The sequence below is a fragment of the Giraffa tippelskirchi genome, chromosome 7 (assembly GCF_054371585.1).
Source record: "Giraffa tippelskirchi isolate mGirTip1 chromosome 7, T2T-mGirTip1v1.2.pri, whole genome shotgun sequence".
NCBI lineage: Eukaryota > Metazoa > Chordata > Mammalia > Artiodactyla > Giraffidae > Giraffa > Giraffa tippelskirchi.
In genome coordinates, this window is record NC_137281.1 from 115,178,939 (window position 1) to 115,195,955 (window position 17,017).

General features: G+C 35.8%; 1 protein-coding gene across 36 annotated transcripts in view; it reads right to left on the bottom strand.

Moving 5' to 3' along the window:
• TCF12 (transcription factor 12) overlaps positions 1-17,017 on the bottom strand; it is a 395,492-nt gene that overhangs the window by 251,532 nt on the left and 126,943 nt on the right. The gene's annotated exons all lie outside the window — the stretch shown is intronic.

A 17,017-nucleotide genomic window follows, 5' to 3' on the forward strand; every position in this document is an offset into this window, starting at 1 on the left:
ACCTTAATCTAATGATACAATAAACCATTCCATTCTTGTCTGAGGGAAAAGACAGAGAAGCAATCAAACAGACACTACTCCTTTCAAAGAGAACACACCTCGTTGCTCCGTGAGCTCATAAAGTTCACACTGTTGCTCTTCTTCAGCAAGACAATTATATTTGGGTTTGGAGCGGGAAAAGGAAAATGAAAATATTACACTGCCCTTGCACATTAAACAAAAAATACACAGTACCATACCACTGTGAAAACTGCATTCAGAGTTTTTTTTGTTTGTTTTTACAGTACCCATCAGGATCATAAGTCAGTACCAATAAAGCAGCTTCTGCATAACTATCAAGTACATTTTGGTGGATTTTTGCTGATTATATAACATAATTTGCTATTTAAAAACAGCTGTGTGAGCAATTACTATTCTTAACTTAATTCCACAAACAATTCTATTCATTTCCTGTAATGAAGCCTGTGGACTCCCTGCGTTCAAGTTTTAGACCATTAATTCCTGTAATAGCAAATTCTGCCTCTCAAAGGAACTCTGTAAGAATATTTTCATTGCATTTTCCTCATATTTTAAAATCTCTTCCTCATATATTCTTCAAACTACCACTCACTTCTTTCTAAACTCACAAAACAAACATTTATATTGACTACCTTCACTCCTTGCAATTTATGTACTTATTAATGAATCTCTTGCTAAAGAGATTCTTCATAAACCACACAAGCAAAACCCAATGCCAGTCACAAAGAATACGCTCAGTAAACATTTGTTTACAGGATAAAAGAGAACCCTTTCATGTCATCAAAAGTTATCCTAATTATAAAGCATAAAGGCCTCTTCTTGGTCATTTCTTAGATCTCTATTGCAGACGTCCTATAAATTGCCAGACAGTAAATATTTTACATTTGTGGGTTGTACACTCTATTTACCAACTATTCAACTCCACTGCTGTAGCACAAAAAAGGCCAGGAGATATGTAAATAAATGAAGAGTAACTGTATTTCAATAAAACTTTATTTACAAAAACATGTGATGAACCATGGGCCATATTTTGTCTACTCTGGCATCCAATCCTTTTAACCACCTTGCTCTCTGGAATTTACTGACGTTAATCTTTGGGCCCCATGTCTGTATGTTAACACTTCCCTTTCTGTGTGAAAAACTGAAAGTACCTGCTCTTCATTGCAAATCTTATTTTATGCTCTATCCCTTCAACTGTTCATTCCGTTTAATGATTTTTGACTCTTCTATCGAAATGATCAGTTTCCAAACGTACACTTTCAGCTTTAAGCTCATTTCTGCTTTTTGCGTCTTGAATCATCAAATTCCTTACATGCCTCTGGACGCTAGTTATTAGTATTTCTAATACTACAGATAGTATTATAATAGTGCAGGTCAACTAGACTTTTAAACTGGCACCATCTTTGAGTCTCCCTTCTCTCTCCACTATTCTATCCTACACTTGAGTATTCCTTATGAATGTCTCCTGAAGCAGCTCTTCCACTCCTACTACCACCTTTTCATTCTGAGTTTTTCACGATATCCTATTTAGACATTTTTGCTAGAATCTCTCTGAATTCCCGTAAAACTACTTCAAAATATTTAACCTGCTTATAATAGCTTGCCAGTGTAATCTTCCTGAAGCTATCCTTCAAAACACATTACGCTCAGATTCAAAAAGTAAATACTTCCAGTGGCCTACCACCAACAGAATAAATCCCAAATTCTTTAACCTGAAACTGAGTATTTACTCCTGTGTTCCCCAAATGCCCAGGTTTTGTGCTAGGTTTTTTCCCTCCTATGTTTAAAGAATTTGAAAACAGTTACAATGCCTTATCACTTTCAACACAAATAATCAAAAACACTAATTTCCTACTATGGCATATAGAGTGTCAAGGTCTAATGAGGATTCTAGGCACTGTTGATAGAGAGATGCACAAGACACAGAAATCCTGCCCTCAAGGAGCTGTCATTCAGTGTTTTGCATACAAATTCTTTAACTGTAACCATGGGGCATATTCACTGTGGTAGTGGTGTAGTCCTAAATCGTGTATGACCCTTGCTATCCCTCCAGACTCCTCTGTCCACAGGATTTTCCAGGCAAGAATACTGGAGTGGGTTGCCATTTCCTTCTCCAGGGGATCTTCCCAACCCAGGGATCAAACTCAGGTGTCCTACACTGCAGGCAGATTCTTTACCGACTGAGCTACCAGGGAAGCCCTGAACACAGTAGTATATATGAACACTTACTGCTCTTATTATCCCTCTCAGTGCTTCTATCTCTTCTACACTTAATCCTTACTGACTTTATGCTCACTAAAGAAAAACAACAATACAGTATACTAATGCATATATATGGAATTTGAAAGATGGCAACGATAACCCTATATGCGAGACAGAATAAGAGACACAGATGCATAGAACAATTTTATGGACTCTGAGGGAGAAGGTGAGGGTGGGACGTTCTGGGAGAATAGCATTGAAACATGTATATTATCATATGTGAAACAGGACACCATTCCATGTTTGATGCATGAGACAAGGGCTCAGGGCCGGGGCAATGGGATGACCCAGAGGGATGGGATGGGGAGGGAGGTGGGTGGGGGGTCCAGGAAGGGGAACACATGTAAACCCATGGCTGATTCATGTCAATGTATGGCAAAAACTATTACAATATTGTAAAGTAATTAGCCCCCAACTAAAATAAATAAATTTATAAAAAAAACAAAAGAACTAAAAGCTAAGACAGCAAAAAAAAAAATTAAATTAAATTAAAAAAAAAAAATTCTACCTCTGCTGTAAATCATGACCAAATTCCTTAATCCTTTTTAGGTCCTCTATTTAATACTTATCATATTTATAAATCTATTTCACACAGCATAGAAGTTATATTGTTCTCAAGTGAACACTATCTAACATGTGGTCTCAAACTAATTTAAGACGAAAGGCCACATTCAGTTCTCATTCTGTTTCATCTACAGTGCTAAACACATAGGAGACAACGAGAAACATTTTGTATGCAAACTGACACTGCTAATTAAATCTATGGACAGGTTTTCTAGTAGCAGCTACAGCTATTTATTTACCTACTTACATTTACTTTCCCCAGTCCCACTGATGAACAGTATGCATTTACAAAAGGGCATTCATAAATGATACAACTGATGACCAAAGCACAGAACAAAACTAACCATATCAAGAAGACACTCAAATGAAACAGCTGAAATGAGCTCAGTGCTCTAAGGGAATGAACTAAAACTCTCCTGTTCATATTCACATGTATTTATTACAGTAACATGTAAGTAAAAATTACTGCCATGTAAAGATTTCTAAATTTCAACCTCTCATAATTAGTGTCTAGCAATTAAAAAATTGAATTTAAGTATTCTAAAAACATTTACAAGTTACAAGGATGAACAATTACATCAAAACACTCCCCCACTATTCAACTTTTAGGGCTATTAAACCAGTTGAAAAAGTTGAACGTTGCCCATGTAAATAAAGCATAACACTCTTCTTAAACTGAAGCAGAGCTGACTTACAATACTGTGTCAGTCTCAGATGGACAGCAAAGTGATTGTTACACGTATGAATTTTTCAGATTCTTTTCCATTATAGGTTATTGCAAGATACTAAATATAGTTCCCTGGGCTATAAGTAAATCCTGTTGTTTATCTATTTAATATGTAGTGGTATGTATCTATTAATCCCATACCCCTAATTTATCCTGCCTCCCACCCTTTCCTTTTTAGTAACCATGTTTTCTATATCTGTGAGTCTATTTCTGTTTTGTAAATGTTTATTTGTATTTTTTATATTCTATATATAAGTGATACCATATAATATTTGTCTTTCTCTGTGTGACTTCACTCAGTATAATAATCTCCAGGGCCATCCATATTGTTGCAAATGGCAATAAGTCTTTCTATGGTTGAGTAATGTTCTATTTTATATATGGTTGCCCATCAGGACACAGGACTTAATTATATCTCAAGTCCTCCACCCCCTCATTTCATTGTGTTCCTTCTTTATGTCTTTGTTGTAGAAAATCTTTTCTGGTAGGTTCTATTCTTTTTAATTGATGATTTTTCTGCAGATATTTGTGCTTTTGGTATGTCTGTGAACAGAGGTAAGCTCACGGTCTTTCCACTCGGCCACCTCGGCCCTGCCACCATATCACTCTTGGAGTCTCTAACTCAGAGTACTTTTAATTTAAAAATAGAGGACTGCTTCTTAAAATTGTTTCTCAGAAATTTAAAATATACACTAAAAAAAAAAAAATCTCAGTTATATAACAATATAATCTGGACAGGAAATAAGATTCGCACCCTAAATTTTACATATTGCCTGAGGGCATGGGAAAAGATAAAAAAACTGTATCTGTAAACACAAAACTTTGCAAAACTGGAAGTTTCTTAAAAGGTAAAAATATATGTATCTTTTGACACAACAATTACATTCCTAGGTACTTATCCAAGATAAAGTGAGAAAAAAGTACAGTATTTTACATGAATATTAAGGATGATATTTAGAAGAGCTAAAACTGGAAATCATCCAGGTGACAATCAATAAAAAAGATGAACAAACTGTGATTTATCTGTTCAATGCAATACCACTCAGCAACACACACACATAGACTAGTAGTACATGCATGACATGCATACATTTTTAAAACATTATGCCTAACAAAAGATATCAGATATAAAAGACTGATTTATTTATATATTGACCTACAGCAGAAAAAACAAAATCACAGTCATAAAAATAGACTGTGGTTGCTTCTCAGCTAGAGAATTGACAAGAAAGGATGATGAAAAGGGATATAAATGGGGTGACGAAAATGTTTTATAGAACAACATTTTCCTAGGTTTATTCAACTGAAAATATCAACCATAAACTGTGGACCACATTTTTTAAAACAACTATTTGAAGAAAGAATAAACAAAAGGAGGCAGAAACTGAAAAGGATTTGATCAGTGAAAAAACAAATCCAGACTCACTAGGTAAGATCCAAATCTTTATGATTTGTCTAATGAGGGCCCTTCCCAGTCAGCATGGCATGTGGTGGATAGACAAGCAGAAAGCCACATCTTCTTTGCTTAAGGAGCCAAAAAATAGAATTTGGGAATACCAGTGTGGCTGGAAATTAAGGAGGGAAACAAAGAAAGGAGAAAGTCACAGTTGGGTTTCAGCTGCTGGGTACCACAGAGGAAAGTAATCAGAGAGCTTGATAAATAATTTGAGCTTTCTACAGACCTGCTTTAACAAAGCATAAAATAAAGCCTCAAGATAATTGACCAAAGATTTTAACTACTTACAAATAATTTGTAAGTTTGTTTTGCATGGCAAAACCAAAACTGTACAGATGAAGAGAAACTAAAACCTCTAAAACATATCCACACAGACATATACCTCAAGATGACACAGATGATGGAATAAGCAGGAAAGGATTTTAAAGTCGTTATTATAAGTATTTAAAGACTTCAAGAAAAAAAGGGTCAAAATGAATGCACAGATGGAAACTCAGTACAGAAAAGCCTTTAAAACTGGAAATCGCAGAATTTAAAATTACAATATCTGAAATAAAAAATTTGCTAAACAACAATGAACTGAACAAGAAGAAGAAATGTTAAGTGAAACTGAAAAGAAGAAATATTGCAAAGAAAGAGTAGAGCTTTAGCTTCAGGGGGGTCTACAATCTCCAGATCTAATGCCAGATGATTTGTAGTGGAGCTGATGTAATAATAACAGAAATAAAGTGCACAATAAATGAATGCTTTGAATCATACTGAAGTCATCCCTCCCACCTCAGTCTGTGGAAAAACTGTCTTCCATGAAATGAGTCCCTGGTGCCAAAAATGTTGGGGATTGCCATGTCTGACCATATTAAATGGTCTAAAATACATGTAATTTGAGTATTAGAAGGAGTTGAAAGAGAAAACGAGGTAGAATATATAGTTGGAAAAAAATTAGCAATTATTTCCCCAAATCTAAAAGGTTTTTCATTAAAAAATAAGTGCAAAACACAAGTGTTATCTTTTCATTATCTTTCAAAGATTACCTATTCCTATAATCAGTATCTCTTTTTCCAGTTTTGGGACTGGCAGTATGGAATAAAATGAATGATTATTACCAATGCAAACAACACAATGCTATTATATATTTAAAATTATAATGTTCTGAAAAACTGTACAGAGAACTAAAGGAAAGATTGTTCAGATGATTTATTCTTTCAGAGGTTAAAAACTACACTGCAAAAAGCAAAATACTTTTTAAAGCAGTATAAAATAAAAAGTGAATTTTACAATATTATGAGCATATTTGGTTCTGTGTATATAAAACTAAATCTGCAAGTTCCTAAAGAATAGCGGTACATATATAAGTAACAGCAGCAAATCATGTTCATCAACAGTGTTGGGCTATGTGTATGCATGTGTGCATGCTCAGTCTCTCAGTCTTGTTCGACTCTTTGTGACCCCAATGACGGTAGCCCGCCAGGCTCCTCTAACCACAAAATTTTTCAGACAAGTATAACCCTGGATTGGGTTGCCATTTCTTTCTCCAAGGTTCTTCCCAACCTAGGTATCAAACCCACATTGGCAGACAGATTCTTTACCACTGTGCCATCTGGGAAGGAACGTTAGGTTGGTACAAACCAAAATGATATAATGAAAAAACTACCCAAGTAATAGAGAGTCCAAATAATAGAGAGTGCATGCCTTTTGCAAAACAGGAAAGAGATCTTGGTCTTTCACCATGGTATTAACTTGAGTGGAAGATTATGAGTGGCAGTTTAAGGTCGGTAAATTCATCCAATTACACCATGGAGATAAACTAAATCTAAAGGGTGAGAAAGTAAATACAATGCTATTTTTGAAAATTTAATGCAAGTCAAAAGTGGAAAGTTTTATGTTGTTAATACGTGATTTATATCCAGAGTTTAAAAGGAAAAGATTTTTTTTCAGCTGAGGGTAAATTCTGTCTATAAAGTTTTCAGAAATATTTGCTTTCCCTCACAATCCAAATAAAGTGAAAGGGGTTAAGTCCCGAATAATCTTGTAATATTTTTGCACTATTGCAATAAGATACTACTGTCTAACACAAACGTATCTTCAATTTCTGCTCAAGATGAAGCTCTCCATAACACAATCAACTTGTGATCATTCACCAGCATTATGATTTCTTACATTAAGACCTCTTTCAAAGTACCAAAATTATTATTTTTGAATAGTCTTAAGTGTATGAAATCATTGCATTGCTCAATCTTCCTGCAAATAAGACGGTAACCGATGTACTAATGAATAGAATAGAGCCTAACCTAACAGAATGGTTTACAGACCCGCTTCTTTGCTAATTTTCAAATACAAGTGAAGATGTAAACATCTCACAGTTTTGCTCTATAAATATCTATGATAAAATAACCTATCTGCACCTCTGAGTATAACTTAAAATGTTTTAATTTAAAAGTATCATTCAGAATGCCTTTCAAATATTTAAAGCTCTGTGGAAAAAAAGTCATGCTAGTGGTAAAACGCTACGAAAATACTTTGACAGTATTTCCCAAAGTCAGAATCGATTCATTTTAACCGTGCTCTGTGGTCTTGGCTGAGTTGGCCATTATCTGTCCCTTAAAACCTTAAACCCAAAGAAGTTGTAAAGATAAAATTCATCACTTACATGGCTCTCTCCCTACGAGCATGTAGCTAGACTTAGCTTTGTGACCTTTTCAATTATGTCCTTAACAAAACAGGAGAAAGGACAGGCAAAGCATGAGGAGTGTATAAACTGCTCGGAGCTGTTTCAAGAGAGAGGAGGAAGAGAAAATAAGTATACTTCAATTTTACGATGATCAAAAAACAGATCCGTGTCTTCCATCAACTCGTCAAACACACACTCAATTCTACGTAAGATATCCTGTTGTTTTATACATCCCTTTTTAGTCTCAAAGGTTTGAAATGCATTGATTATCTGTACGTGATGACTCTTTCTCTATAAAATGGGGTTTAATAAAAGTATATAATTCACAGACTGAGAATGAAAATTGAATAAGATGATACTCATTAGGTACTCAGTATAGTGTCTATCACACAGTAAAGATTCAATAAATAAAAGCTGTCTGAAACTTCAGAGATAGCCTTTTCATTCTCATTATTAGAAAACCCATTTGGCAATCTAGCCACATGAGGAAAACCGTGGAAGGTGAGTATCTGTTGTTTAATGAAGTGACTGGGTCTAGATTGTACTTTCCACGTGTGGTATTGTCTTTCCTAGTATCAGTTCCTCTCTGAAGGGAATAATAATAGCCTGCTGGAGCGAAAATCTATATTTAAAATTCCTCAGCATGAATGACTGATTATTCATAGTAAATGACGTCATCACACAAAGTCTGAACACAGAGTAGAACACGGATGCAATGTGGAGCCCATTATAAAGGTGCCCCTGCTGCAAAGACATTCAAGTTTATGTCAAAGCAACTTCATTTTTATGAGACAAAAATGTAGAAAATAAAAAAGAAATGGTATAATCAGTTCTCTGTATCTGCAGGCTTTGCATCTGCAAAATCAACAAACCACAGATGGAAAATAGTTGAGGAAAAAAATTCCAGAAAGTTCCAAAAAGCAAACTTCAATTCGTTGTGCACTAGCAACTACTTATATAGCATTTACACTGTATTAGGTATTATACATGATCTAGAGATGATTTAAAGTTTATAGGAGGATGTGCATAGATTACAAATACTATGCCATTTCATATAAGGGACTCAAGAATCCAGATGATGGTATTCCAGGACAAACCTAGAATCAATCCCCTGCAGATACCGAAGGATGATGGTATCTTCATAGAATGGGGGAGCAGAGGAAGGACTCAAGGTAATAGACCAAACAATTCAAGTCGTATGACTTAAATGTCACATCTTTTTCTTTGCCTCAGTTTACTCATTTGTGAAAATCAAGTACAATGGCTCTGCCTACTTCAGTGAGATAGCATATGAAACGTTTGTAAAGTATCTTGTATGTAGTAGTTTCTAATGACCTACCCAGGAGGAAATGGCAAATCACTCCAGTATTCTTGACTGGAGAATTCCATGGACAGAGGAGCCTGGTGGGCTACAGTCCACAGGGTCGCAAAGAGTCGGACACAACTGAGCAACTAACACACGCACATTCTCAAAAAACTGTTTCCCTGTAATATTTCAGTGCATTACCTTCAGTTACCTTAAAAGATTAAGGCAACATAAGATAGAAAACATTAAGTCACTCTTTTGTACAGCTACCTAATTGTAACTGTTTCCATAATTTAACAATTTCTATTCAAAAAGCATTTACTGAAGATCTACTATGGGTTAGGAACCATACTTTATGTCATTCACTCCCTCACTGTAAATTCATTAGCAGCTCCTGGGGCCAAATGCATTGTTGATGTTACGAGTTGTCTCCACTGCTTTACGACCCGTTTTGAATTTGAATAAAAAAGAAATAACTCAAATTCACTTTTTGTCAAACATCATCTCCATAGTCCAAAATAAATATAAAATAAACAGCAAGTAATAAGTTACCAAAAAACATAAAGTTAGAAATGTGCATTAAAAATGATGCATAACTTACCCATATTTATTAAGAAACTATTCCGATACCAAACAGCAAATTTCAACAATGGAAAAACCACAAATATGTTTGCACCAATCCAGTAATATTACAGGTACATAATAAGCTACCTTTCTTTTTTCTTAACTTTATTTATTTTTGGCTGTGCTGGATCCTCGTTGCCACACAGGCTTTTCTCTAGTTGTGGCAAGCGGAGGCTACTCTCTAGTTGTGGTATGCAGGCTTCTCATTGCAGTGGCTTCTCTTATTGAGGTTCATGGGCTCTAAGGCAGAAGGGCTTCAGAAGTTTGGGCACAAATTTCTCTTATTTGCTTTTTACGTCTTCCATGCAATAGGCCATCAGCTCCACAAATGGCAAAGTAAGCTAAAGTTGTTAAAACAGATGAAGTCCTTCCCCCATTAAATTCTTTTACATTTTTAAAAATAATTTTATTTATTTAACTTTTTCTGGCTGTGTTGGGTCTTTGCTGCTATGCAGGTTTTTCTCTAGTTGTGGTGTGTGGGGCGACTCTCTAGTTGCAGTGCACAAGCTTCTCACTGCAGCGGCTTCTCTTGTTGTTGACCACAGGCTACAGGGCATGCAGGCTTCACTAGTCATGGCTCCCTGGCTCGAGAGCACAGGCTCAATAGTCGTGGTACATGGGCTTAGTTGCTCCGTGGCACAGGGGATCTGTCCAGAAGGGGATCGAGCCTGTTGTCTCCTACACTAGTAGGCGGGTTCTTTATCATGGAGCCACCAGGGAAGCCATTCTTTATATTTTTATATTTACTGACTTGCAGGCATATATTTATGTGGAAAACGTAACAAATCTATGGACCTTTTCTAGCATATAATACCGAAGGAAAAACATACGGAATTCTTTTCAAGCATAAGATGTTGCCTCAAAAATGATCACAGAAGAAATTAACCTGAAAATCACCCGTGACTGACAGAATGAAAAGCTTTAATTCTAACAAAGTAAAGAATGTATTTAATTCTGGCCACAAAAATGTGTTAAAAGCAAGACTGATTTTTAAAACTTTTTAGAATAGTTTTAGAAAAGAAGAAAAATTAATAACGTGAATCAGTCACAAATCTGTAACACTCTCTAAACATGATTCATTCAACAAGTAAAAGGTATGCCTTGGAAGAGTTTCCCGAATGAACAAAAAGTTCATTAAAATGCAAATAATTAAGCAATGTAGAAGAAGTGTTAAACAGTATTTTTAAATCCACAGACAAATTCTTACACAATAAAACATATAAAGCCCAGTAGAATCATGTGGCTCATTACTGAATGTTGTTCAGTCGCTAAGTCGTGTCCTACGCTTTGTGACCCCATGGACTGCAGCACACCAGGGTCCTCTGTCCGCCACTAACTCCCAATCTTTGCTCAAATTCATATCCATTGAGTCAGTGATGCTATCTAAGATCTCATCCTCTGCTGCCCTCTTCTTTTTTGAAGACAAAAGATTGTCTTCAATCTTTCCCAGCATCCGAGTCTGACAGATTATATAGATTTAAAATAATGTGTTCTTATCCACGACTATGTCACATAAATGCAATAATGCAACTGTTATTTCCCACATTCTACTCCTAGCAACTATCATCTCTGCTTTTTCACTTTCCCCATCTAGTTTAAAAGGTTTTTTCTAATTTTTCCAATTTGAAACTGTCCAATCTGAAAGTAGAAAACTATTCTACCTTACTTTTCTCTTTTATCCATTAATATTATTATCCAATAATAAAAATTTTCTTTCCATTACAGTCTGAGATAAAAGGCAAGATACAAATTGCATGTTTACTATGATAACTTCATAAAAACAATGCTTAAGGGGGAAAAAAACTAGAGGAAAATACAGAAAGTACTAAAAGTTTCATTTGGAAAACTAGATTATTTTCTTCCTTTTTACTGTTTTTCTATTTCTCTGAAAAAAGCTTATATTATTTGAAAATCTTTAAATGAGTTTATATAATTTGAAAATAAAGTTTTTTTAAAAAACTGATGAAACAGAAATACTCACAGACATAGAAAACAAACATGATTACCAAAGGAGAAAAGAGAGGAAGGATGATTCAGTAGTTTGGGATTAAAATATACACAATACTATATAGAGAACAGATAACCAATAAGGACCTAGATAGCCCATGGAACTATACCAAATATCATATAATAATCTCAAATGGAAGAGAATGTAAAAAAGAATACATATTTTTACATGTATGTGTGACTGAATCACTATGCTGTACACCTGAAACTAACATAACATTGTAAATCAACCATAATTTAATAAAAAATTTTTTTAAACAATGCCTTTTCTACAGGGAACTGTATTCAATATCCTGTAATAAATCATAATGAAAAATAAAACATTAAAAAGAATACGTATACATATATAATTGAATGACTTTGCTAAATACCTGAAACTAACACAACATTATAAACCAGCTCTATGTCAATAAAATTTAAAAAAATAAAAACAGGGTTTTACAAAAAAATCTTAAACCAAAAGCAATCACATGGCAAATAAAGAACTTCTTCCACTCTAACATATCCTATTGTTTAAAAATGGATATGTTTAAATATTTTTTGTAATTGTACACAATTTAAATGGAATCACGACATCAAGAAATTAAGTATCTTTAACTGCAGAGACATAACTTTGCCAAGAAAGGTCCGTCTAGTCAAGGCTATGGTTTTTCCAGTAGTCATGTATGGATGTGAGAGTTGGATGGTGAAGAAAGCTGAGGGCCAAAGAATTGATGCTTTTGAACTGTGGTGTTGGAGAAGACTCTTGAGAGTCCCTTGGACTGCAAGAAGATCCAACCAGTCCATCCTAAGGGAGATCAGGGTGTTTATTGGAAGGACTGATGTTGAAGCTGAAACTCCAATACTTTGGCCACCTGATGCGAAGAGCTGACTCATTGGAAAAAGACCCTAATGCTGGGAAGGATTGGGGGCAGGAGAAGAAGGGGATGACAGAGGATGAGATGGTTGGATGACATCACCGACTCGATGGACATGGGTTTGGGTAGACTCCGGGAGTTGGTGATGGACAGGAAGGCCTGGCGTGCTGCGATTCATGGGGTTGCAAAGAGTTGGACGCGACTGAACTGAACTGTGAGCTGCAGTCCAATGGATCGCAAAAAGTTAGACGCGGCTGAGCAACTGAACTGAACTTCATCAAAATTTCATTTACTTAAATGTTTCTTTGAATGAATTGAGAACATCAGTTTACCCAAACTCATGTCCATTGAGTCAGTAATGCCATTCAACCATCTCATCCTCTGTCGACCCCTTCTGCTCCTGCCTTCAATCTTTTCCAGCATCAGGGTCTTTTCAAATGAGTCAGCTCTCCGTATCACGTGGCCAAAGTACTGGAGTTTCAGTTTCAGCATCAGTCCTTCCAATGAATATTCAGGACTGACTTCCTTTAGGATGGATTGGTTGGATCTCCTTACTGTCCAAGGGACTCTCAAGAGTCTTCCCCAACATCACAGTTCAAAAGCATCAATTCTTCGGCGCTCAGCTTTCTTTATGGTCCAACACTCATATCCATACATGACTACTAGAAAAACCATAGCTTTGACTAGACGGACCTTTGTTGGCAGAGTAATGTCTCTGCTTTTCAATATGCTGTCTAGGTTGGTCGTAACTTTTCTTCCAAGGAGCAAGCATCTTTTAATTTCATGGCTGCAATCACCATCTGCAGTGATTTTGGAGCCCCAAAATATAAAGTCTGTCACTGTTTCCATTGTTTCCCCATCTATTTGCCATGAAGTGATGGGACCAGATGCCATGATCTTAGTTTTCTGAATGCTGAGTTTTAAGCCAAGTTTTTCACTCTTCTCTTTAACTTTCATCAAGAGGCTCTTTAGTTCTTCTTCACTTTCTGCCATAAGGGTGGTGTCATCTGTATATCTGAGGTTATTGATATTTCTCCTGGCAATCTTGATTCCAGCTTGTGCTTTATCCAGCCCAGCATTTCCCATGATGTACTCTGCATATAAGTTAAATAAGCAGGGTGACCATATACAGCCCTGACGTACTCCTTTCCCGATTGGAACTAGTCTGTTGTTCCATGTCGAGTTCCAACTCTTGCTTCCTGACCTGCATACAGATTTCTCAAGAGGCAGGTCAAGTGGTCTGGTATTCCCATCTCTTTAAGAATTTTCCTGTTTGTTGTGATCCACACAGTCAAAGGCTTTCGCGTGGTCAATAAAGCAGAAATAGATGTTTTTCTGGAACTCTCTTGCTTTTTCGATGATCCAATGGATGTGGGCAATTTGATCTCTGGTTCCTCTGTCTTTTCTAAATCTAGCTTGAACACCTAGAAGTTCATGGTTCACATACTGTTGAAGCCTGGCTTAAGAGAATTTTGAGCATTACTTTGCTAGCGTGTGAGATGAGTGCAATTGTGGAGTAGTTTGAGCATTCTTTGGCATTGCCTTTCTTTGGGATTGGAATGAAATCCCAAACTATTGGAATTATCATTATTATCCAGCAATCCTGTTTTTCTGTGTATTTATACAAAAGAATTGAAGACAGAATCTGAGATATCTGCACTTTGAAGTTGACTGCAGCATTATTCACAATAGCCAAGAGGTGTAAACAACATAAACATCCATCCATGAATGAATGGATAAAGGAAACACAGTATATTTGTACAATGGAATACTAGTCATCCTTTTAAAAAAGGAAATCCTGTCTCGCATGTAGGGTTATCGTTACCATCTTTCAAATTCCATATATATGCATTAGTATACTGTATTGTTGTTTTTCTTTCTGGCTTACTTCACTCTGTATAATACATGCGAGACAGAATAAGAGACACAGATGCATGGAACAATTTTATGGACTCTGAGGGAGAAGGTGAGGGTGGGACGTTCTGGGAGAATAGCATTGAAACATGTATATTATCGTATGTGAAACAGAACACCATTCCATGTTCGATGCATGAGACAAGGGCTCAGGGCCGGGGCAATGGGATGACCCAGAGGGATGGGATGGGGAGGGAGATGGGTGGGGGGTCCAGGAAGGGGAACACATGTAAACCCATGGCTGATTCATGTCGATGTATGGCAAAAACTATTACAATATTGTAAAGTAATTAGCCCCCAACTAAAATAAATAAATTTATAAAAAAAAAAAAAAAAAAGGAAATCCTGTCATATACTACAACACAGACCTTGAGAACATTTTGTTAAGTGAAATAAGGTGGTCACAGAAGGCCAAATTCTGCATGATTTCACTTATATGAGGTATCTAAACAGGAAGGTAGAATGATGGTTGCCAGTAGGGAGAAATAAGGTACTGTTAAATGGATACAGAGTTTCACTCATGCAAGATGAAAATGTTCTAGAAATCTGGTGTGCCACAATCTGCCTAGTTAACACTGTACCTAACCTTAACATTTTAAGAGGGCATATTGATGTCTTTTTACAACATTTAAAATAAAACACCTAATGTTTGCTAAGAGAGAAATTTTATATGTAAATAATATCATCCAATGAAAATGGGGAAATCACTGTTTTTTAAACACATGGAAAAGTGATGCTGTTTGTTTAAATCTTATTAAGAATGACCTCTTCTCATTCCTTAACTTTATCCTCAAAGAAAGTTTCCTACTTTTGCTTCTGTTTACCCATGGCCATCTGATAAGCCATAACCGAGTCAGACCTATAGCTAGCTAGGCATTCATTTTATTCCCTGCCATAAAATTTTCATTCATAAAATAAGGTAAATGGCATTTCTGTAATTACATCCAGTAAATGCCACATAGGCAAAGGCTAGAAAATGACAATTATATTCACAATATAAAGTATGCTGCAAACATACCAAGAAAGGATTCTAATTATGCATCCCAATCCAAGACTTTTTTTCAAAAATGTGTTCAGTAAACTTTTGATGTAATGGTCATGTCCACTTCTTATGTCCCCAAAATAACTTTTATGAATATGAAGAAGGACAGAATACTAGTAATAAGATTAAGTAAACAATAAATGGATTTTAACAAAAGTGAAAGGCAGCATTCTTCATACAAACTAAATGGTTACTATAAATTTCGAAAGACCATTTTCTTAAAAAAAACAAAACAAACTCAATTACTTTTGCTTTTGTGTAAGTGATGTCTTTTGTATTTTAACTCCAGTGGTTGCCAAAATAAGCCCATTTACATGTGATGCCTGTCAACTAGCAAATTTACATTTGGATTTTGTTGGCTTTGGACCCTGCATTCTGTTCTCTTCTTTGTGCCATTGTTGTTTTTAGGTCTGGCAGTAGCTCTAGATCTTTGTTTAACTTAGTTCCTTTGTCTAGCTTCTGCAGTATATATACACATTATTAAAATTAGCATGAAACACCATTTTAGCTTTCATCGCCACAATTTATTCCCACTGTGGCAAAGGCTTGCAATGTATGTTTATGTGGACCCAAAAGAAAAACACAGAGAACACAGCACCTAATTTCTGTATCTGATGATTTAAATAGTAGTTAAGAGAGAGAATTATTTGGTTCAATAGTATGCACCAAAGATTGATCATGAAGATCTTATCCAATTTTAATGTATTAAAAGCTGAGTAATCAGAGATGACCCCAGCAGTCACAGCTAAGTTTGTTTGGCTGAAAAAATTCCCATCTTTGTTTTCAACTGTATGTCCTTCCAATGTATTTTTAGTTTTATCCAATACTTGATGTCAGGTAGAGTCTCCTGCCTCAAACTCTTCACCTAACTGTGAAAATGACAGCTTAATTTGTTAAAGTTAAGACCTGAGAGCCTACAGATTCACATGAGTTGATCATGCAATGGATCAGTAATTTTAAAGGGATTTATACAGTATTATAACTTTGAACTTCAGCATTCATGGTGAAACTTAAAAATGTGCATGGGTACCCTACATGTACATAAAGCACAGAATGTGACTATAATAACTTTCACAATTCTCATTTTTAAAATCATAAATAAACTCAACTGCCTTCATATTCATATTATGAGTAAGCCAATCACACTACATGCAATTTTTCATCCTAATCAAGGCAGCAATGTTATTAGAAAAAATCAGAAGAATTTTACTGGCTCTGAGCTGTGTTTTTTCTCTTCTTGATATTTACATCTGATCCTGAGATATCCTCAATGTTCTGAGAACTCACAGTCCTTCAAAAATAAATAAATCATAAGGCTAGGACTTTATTTGAAGGGCTTTTATCTCTTCCTACTGAATAGCATCCTAAAAACAGCTGCTCCTTCATTTGAAGGTTGAGTTCTTCTTCATATACTCTTGGTGGAAAGGAAAGCCAGTAGGAAAGCTATCCACCACCCCCCGCACCCTTCCCCCGCCCCGGGAAGTCAAACTCCTACTATTCAGCCAATTCTTGAGGAACTCCTTTCCATCTGTTCCCTGACATTTCAGTCAGGTTATGCACTTGCCAAAGAAC